Below are 7733 nucleotides of genomic sequence, written 5' to 3'. Positions count from 1 at the left end.
TCAATAGGCACACTGGACTCCCCTTTATAAGTCCCCAGTATATGGTACCTAGGTACCCAGGGTATTGGGGTTCCAGGAGATCCTTATGGGCTGCAGCATTTCTTTTGCCACCCACAAGGAGCTCAGGCAAACCCTTTCACAGGCCTGCCACTGCGGCCTGCATGAAATAGAGCACACACTATTTCACAGCCATTTTCACTGCACTTAAGTAACTTATAAGTCACCTATATGTCTAACCTTCATTTACTGAAGGCTAGGTGCAAAGCTACTAAGTGTGAGGGCACCCTTGCACTAGCAACTAGCAAAGGCGCCCCCATGCAGTCCAGGGCCAATTCCCTCGATTTGTGAGTGCGGGGACGCCATTACACGTGTGCACTGCATATAGGTCAATACCAATATGTAGCTTCACTATAGTAACCCCGAATATGGCCATGTAAGGTGTCTAAGATCATGGAATTGGCCCCTGCTCTGGCGCAAAACTGGACAAAGGAAAGGTGAGTGACCACTCCCCTGTCCATCACCACCCTATGGGTGGTGCCCAGAGCTCCTCCAGTGTGTCCCAGACTTCAGCCATCTTGCTTTGCAAGGTGTGGGGGCACTTTGGAGGGCTCTGAGTGGCCAGTGCCAGCAGGTGAAGTCAGAGACCACTCCTAATAGGTCCATACCTGATAAGGTAGCCAATCCCCCTCTAAAGGCTATTTATGGTCTCTCCTGTGGGTTTCTCTTCAGATTCTACATACAAGTTTCCAGCAGGAACCCTCTGCAACTACTACTTCATCCTCTGACCTCGGATCGACCACAGACTGCTCCAGGAACCACTGTAACAGAAACAAAGTAGCCAGATGGGTTACTTTTCCTCTGCAACTTCAGCTTCAGCAGCAACTGCAACAGTTTCCATGGTGTGCATGCTCTGGGGACACCCTGTCTTCATCCTGCACCAGGAGGACCAAAGAAATCACCAGTGGAGTGACAGAGTCACTTCCCTGCTCTTGCAGACACCTTCTAAGTCGATGACCGGTTGTCTTGGACTCCTTTCCTGGTGATGAGCGTGCTCCTTGGAACACAGGTGGTAGACCCCTTTGAAACAGACTGTCCTAAGGTCCTGCTGTCCAAATATGGAGGAGGTAAGAGCTTGCCTTCCAAGTTTGCAACAGCACACATGTGCACTGTGTCATCTTCACCTCCTGAGCCCTCTGTGCACTATTTGCAAGAATCCTTTGTGCACTGCCTGGCCCAGGTCCCCAGCACTCTATCCTGCAACGCTCAACTCGCTGAGTTGTCCTCCGGTGGCGTGGCACCTTCTTTTGTAGTGCTGCAACAACTACAATTTGCACCTTCTTTGTCCCCATGTCCTGAGACCTCCGTGAGTGCTGCCTGGTCACCTGTGGGTTCACTCCAGTGTTAGAAGCCCCCTCTGTCCTCAGTCCGAGTTGAGGCCCCCAGGTCCCTCCTGAGTCCAAGCAGCACCACTTTGACGCAATCTGTGACTTTGCTTGAACCAAGGCTTGTTGGACGAATCGAGCACCGAAACTCACCTGCATCCAACATCTCTTCGTGGGACGTCCATTGCATCATGCAGGAACCGGCAGCCATCTTCCTTTGGTGCATTTCAGCAGTCTTCATCCAACCTGGGACTCTTCTTTTGCACCCTCTTCTAGGTTGACAGGGGCTCCTGTCCTTCCTGGAACCTCTTCCGACTTCTGGACTTGGTCTCCTCTCTTTGCCGGTCTTCAGGTCCAGGAATGCACCATCTGTTGTTTGCAGTCTTGCTTAGTTCTTGCAATAACTCTAATCACGACTTGTAGTGGGTCCTAAGGAAACTTGCAGTACTTTACTCCTACTTTCCTGGGTTCTGTGATGGGGTATTTTACTCACCTTTGTGGTTTTCTTAGTCTCCCAGCGATTCTCTTCACACTATACTTGTCTAGGGGGGAATTCGAGATTCGCATTCCACTTTCTTAGTATATGGTTTGTGTTGCCCCTAGACCTATTTTCTCAAATTGCATTCTATAGCATTTCCTATTGTTTGCACTAACCTATGTCTAATTACTGACTTTATGTTGGTGTCTAGTGTATATATTGTGTATAATACTTACCTCCAGAAGGAGTATTGCCTCTAAGATATTTATGGCCTTGTGTCACCCAAATAAACTACCTTTATTTTTGGTAACACTGGGTATTGTCTTTACCTGTGTGTAAGTACTGTGTAACAGTAAGTGGTATTGCAGGAGCTTTGCATGTCTCCTAGTTCAGCCTAAGCTGCTCTGCTATAGCTACCTCTATCGGCCTAAGCTGCTACAACACTACTACATTTCACTAATAAGGGATAACTGGACCTGGTATAAGGTGTAAGTACCCAAGGTTTCCACTACGAACCAGGCCAGCCTCCTACAGTTCACGGGACAGAGGCACAGGCCAACAGGGACACTGGGAGGACTGCTGTGCGCCAGGGGGAGGACAGGACCAGGGAACTGACTCTCCAGGAGGCACTCTCTGAGATCCTGGGAGCCTATCATCATTCCCAGGACACGATGGGCCAGATCCTTGATAACGTGCAAGAGAACAGGCAGCTGCAAGAGGGACAGTATCAGGGTATCAGAGGGGACTTGCAGGCCATTTTCAACATCCTGATCTCTGTAGCGGGGGTGCTGGCCAACATCATAAGGGAGGCAACAGCACACCAGCGGGCCCCTACCACTAGCCAGTCAACTGAACAGCCCTCAACTTTCGCTCCAGGACCCACAGGCCACCAGCAGCCCTCCCCCTGCAGAAGGTGAACCACCCTGCAAGCGTTCCCTGTGACCCAGACAGAAGCCAGAGACACTTGCCAAGACCACCGTCAGGAAATTAGACTCTCCTGATTGTTCCCCTTGTGTCCCACTCAGTCACCTTGTCCACCTTGAATTGCCATTGCTCCCCTTCCTATGTCCCCTTGGACACTGCACCTGTGCTACAAACAGGCTGGAACAATATCCTGGACTTTCCTCTATCATCACCCCATTCCATTGCACTTTCCCCTCAATATCATAGTACTACAATAAACACCCTTGGACAAACTTCGACTACTAGTATTTCATGTATTGCAAACTTGTATTAATTGAAATAGCTACATCCATTGCAAATGAACTGTACATGGTGAGAGCATAGAATGAATTACCTGTGGCTGGCTGTTGTGATCACATCACAACATTGTTGTCATATCACCAACATCTGTAAAATGACATTCCATAGGTGACAGTAAGTAGAGGAAACAAGTGGGTAATGCCAGCATGCCAATGCCACACAGAATACAACAATATCCATAGAAATGTGAAGTTTCACTGTCTCACCTGTGTGTCATTGAAAGTACTGATGGATCACTAATGTTCTGTTGTCCACATCCTCATCCTCTGCTTCCTCATCGTCACTGTCCTCAGGGTCCACTGCTGCCACAGGGGCATCTCCAGTCTCCTCCTCCTGCAGAAAAGGTACATGGCGTCTGAGGGTCAGCTTGTGCAACATGAAGCATGCAACTACTATCTGACAGACCTTGTCGGGTGAATAGCACACAGATCCACCTGTCAGTCTATAGGTGAGTATTATGTGCCTGTCCTCCAGTGTAGCTAAGTCCACCAGGGGTCAGTACATGGGAGCATGTCTCCATCTCCTATTCATCCACAGCAGTAGGTATCTAAGGGACACAAGAGTGAGTAGGCTGTCACAATTTGAACAACTATACCACAACAACAGTCCACATGTTTTGGGACAGTGGAATTTAAAAGTATGTGCCTATTTATCCTGTGAAGCAGCCATTATCGATAGGCCTGTTCACCCTTCCTGAAATGGTGACCGCCTGTCCTGTGTAGAGGGACAGGTGGAAGTGAGGGAATTCCACCGAAGTTGTGCCCCATGGCGGTAGGCATTGTGAACCTCTGTGCAGTTCCTCATAGGATAACATTGGGCCCTATGGTGTACAGTGGCCAATGGGGATGTACGCCTGCGGTGAAGGTATACACCGCTGTGGAGTGGCCGCCATTTAATTTCTCAATCATCACTTGTTTCCTGACCTTCCACAGGAGAAGACCTACACTGCATGTGCTGCTGTGACCTGTGTCTTGAACCTACCATGGCCCGTGTGACCAGGGAAAGGGAAAGGGCCCCAGCCTTCACTTCTGAGGAGTTGGAGCGACTGGTGGATTGGGTCTTACCCCAGTACGGACTGCTGTATGGGCCTCCGGAGCAACAGGTGAGTACACTGTGGGCACGATGCATGTGGCATGAATGCATGGAGATGTGTGTGAAGGCATTGTGTAAGGGTGGGTGGGGGAATTTTCTCTTGGCGGTGTACATGTTTTGAGCTGGCCTATGTGTGTTGCAATGGTGATGGGATTGGGTATGGTAGGCCATGTGTGTGACAGGATGGACTGTTCGTTTAATGGAGTTCTCCTGTATGTATTACCTCTGCAGGTCAGCACCTATCAAAAGAAAGGATTATGGCGTGCCATCTCCAAGGAGGTGCGGACCCTGGGCGTCTATGGCAGGCAGAGCACCCACTGTCGGAAACGGTGGGAGGATCTGAGACGCTGGGCACAGAAGACCGCGGATGCCCAGCTTGCGTTGGCCTCCCAACGAGGAAGAGGTGTCTGTCGGACCCTGACTCCCCTGATGGCCCGCATACTGGCGGTGGCCTACCCTGAGCTGGATGGGCCCTTGAGGGCATCACAGCAGCCATAAGGGGGTGAGTACAGTGGCTATCATTATAACTTATGGCTGGTGGGGTGGTATCCGGGTGGTGGTTGTGTGTTAATGGGTGCCCCTACGGCCAGGCCAGGCATAGCAGCGTAGGTCCTCTGAAGGGTAATGGTTGCATGGCAAATACAGGTAACCTAGCTTGTTAGTATTCACTTCTAGGCAGGGCTGTGTGGGTCACAGGTGCGCTGCAGTTGGCGGTGGGTGGTCCTCCTCATGCCTTGGTGACTAGCCATTTCACTGGTAGTGCAATGCATAGTGCGTAGGCCTGTTCCCTGTGTGTGAGAGTGCTGTGTATGCCAAAAGTGGTGTTGGTGCAGTCATTGACCCAGTGTATCCTTTGTCTCTCTCTCCCCCCTTTCTTGTTTTTTCATCCTGTCCTTATGTGCATTAGCATCATCTGGTGGAGGAGCAGAGGCACCGGCGACAGAGGGAGCTGCATCCCACAGGACCCTGGAGGCAGAGTCGACCGACCCCGAGGGAACCAGTGGGACGGAGGGCAAGGGGAGCACCACGGTGGAGACTGGAGGGGACAACACAGACTCTGATACCTCCTCCGATGGGAGCTCCCTGGTGGTGGCTGACACCTCTGTGACCACCCCAGCTGCAGGCACAACTGCCACCCCCGTACCAGCACTGCCCTCCCAGTAGCCCCTCATCGAGTTGCCTGTGCCCGCCCACCCAGGAGGGTGGGCATCTCCTTCGCCCCAGGCACCTCAGGTCCTGATCCAGTGAGCCCTGCTGCCCTGAGTGAGGAGGCTATTGACCTCCCGAGATCCATCTCTGTAGGGCAGTCAACCATTGTGAATGCCATCCAGGGGCTGGCATCCCAGATGCAGCAATGCAATGCATTCCTGGAGGGCATTCATGGTGGATTGGGGGCCCAACAGAGATCGATTCAGGCTCTGGCCTCCTCTCTGATGGCAGCGACTGTCCCTGTTTCAACGGTCCCCCCCTCCAACTCCCACTTCCCAGTCCCATTCTCCTCAACCCCAACCCATCCCAAGCACACAAACAGACGAGCATGCACACAAGGCAACACCCAAGAGTGGCACAGGCAAACACAAGCACCACACTTCATCCCACAGGCACTCACACAAACACCATACCGTTGCAGACACGACAACATCCACAGCCTCCACTGTCCCCCCTCCTCCTCCTCTTCCACCTCCCTCCCAGTTACATCCACACTCACACTTGCATGCACCACATCAACATCCACGACTAGCATCACCACACCAAGCAGAACACACACCTCACTGGCAGACACCTCCACAACATCCATGCACGCGTCCCGTTTCCTCTCCCACCATGTCTGTCCCCCCCCCCCTTAAGGACACAAACGTAAGCACTCAGACACCTAACAGCCATCCACCTCACATCAGCATAAAAGCCCATGCACCTGCACCCAAATCCAGCAGACATACACCTACAACAACCACTCCCTCATCCACCACTTCTATTACTCCTCCCTCCTCCCACCCCAACGTCCCTAAAAAGCTTATCCTTGCCCAGCTTGAACTCTTCCCTACCCCTCTGCCCATCCTGCATGTATGGGCAGGGTTCCAAGGACACAGCCCAGCACCTCAGTGAAATAGTCCACAGGGACAGTGGTAGCACCGCCTACTCATGTTGGTAAGGATACAAGACCTACGACACTGAAGGGGAAGGAGCCAGCACCACCAGGGATGAAAAGGAAGAGTCCTACACCAGCTGTGAGGAAGGGAAAGGAGCATATCCCAGCTGAGAGGAAGGGGAGGAAGCTTACACCAGCTGTGAGGAAGGGGAAGGAGCCTGCAACAGCTGTGAGAAGGGGAAGGAGTCTGCACCACCAGTCAGAGAGAGGGGAGCTCATCCACCCCTGCCAGGAAGGGTAAGGGATCCCCAACCCATGAACAGGAGGAGAAGAGGCACTCTATGTCAGCGGAAGCTGTCAGGCTAACACCGCCACCACCACCACCAGCTGTCATGGGCCCCCACCATCAGCTGTGGATGTGCAGTCATCAGTTAGTGCAGGGGCTGCCCAGGAGTCTCCCCCAACCACCACCACCATGCAGCCATCAGTGAGTGCAGGGGCTGCCCAGGAGCCTCCCCCAACCATTACCACTATGCAGCCATCACCGCCGGCGGACGCCATGTAGTCCACCCTCCAGGGGATACTGTGCAGGCTGCCCCCTCCAGAACCAGTGGGCAAGTCACCCACTCCAGAGACTGTGGCCTTGCACTCCTCAGGACAAATCAATGGGCATGTTGCCCCTCTAGACCAGTGGGCAAGACACCCACTCCAGAGACTGTGGTCTTGCACTCCCAGGACAAAGCAATGGGCATGTAGCCCCCTCCAGAACCAGTGGGGTTGTTTCAGCATCCGGATGAGGTTCCTCCCTTCCCCCTGATGTGCCTGCCTCTTTGCAAACTGATGCCCCTGAAGTTTTCTATCCGGATGTGCTCAGGATTCGAGTTGGACCTTAGACTGTGCCCTGTGGCCATGTGGGCCCTTTGAACTTTGGACTGGGCAGTGTCCCTTTTTTGTACGGGTACGTATCTGTTTCATTGCCAAATAGAATTGTTAATTTAGATGTTGATCTGATTACAAACACTTTACTCAATTCCTGTTGTCCTTGCATTATTCGGGCAATCTTCGGGGAAAAATTGTTTTTGTAGTGCAGCTGGTTGTGTATATGGTGTGTGCGGATGGTGTGTGTCGTGCATGTGTGTGTCACTCTCATTTTTCTCCCACCCTCCCTTGTGTGGTAGACGGCTGTACTCACCGTCGTTGTCTTCGTCGGCGTTGGTGTTCCAGGTGGAGCATAACGTAGAAGATCATGGGGAAAACTTGCAGTTCAGTTCGGGTTTCATGGCAGTTTGGTTCTTCCCTGTGTCTCCAATGGTGAGTCCTTTCACTTCTGAGCTCTGATTCCACCAGGCTTTTGTTGGCGTTGGTACCCCCAGAAAAGTTGGCAGTTTCCTGTGTCAAAATATGGTCGGCGTTATTTTATCTTCTGCCT

Source organism: Pleurodeles waltl, chromosome 12 (genome assembly GCF_031143425.1).
Source record: "Pleurodeles waltl isolate 20211129_DDA chromosome 12, aPleWal1.hap1.20221129, whole genome shotgun sequence".
Lineage (NCBI taxonomy): Eukaryota > Metazoa > Chordata > Amphibia > Caudata > Salamandridae > Pleurodeles > Pleurodeles waltl.
This window is presented reverse-complemented; position numbering follows the sequence as displayed.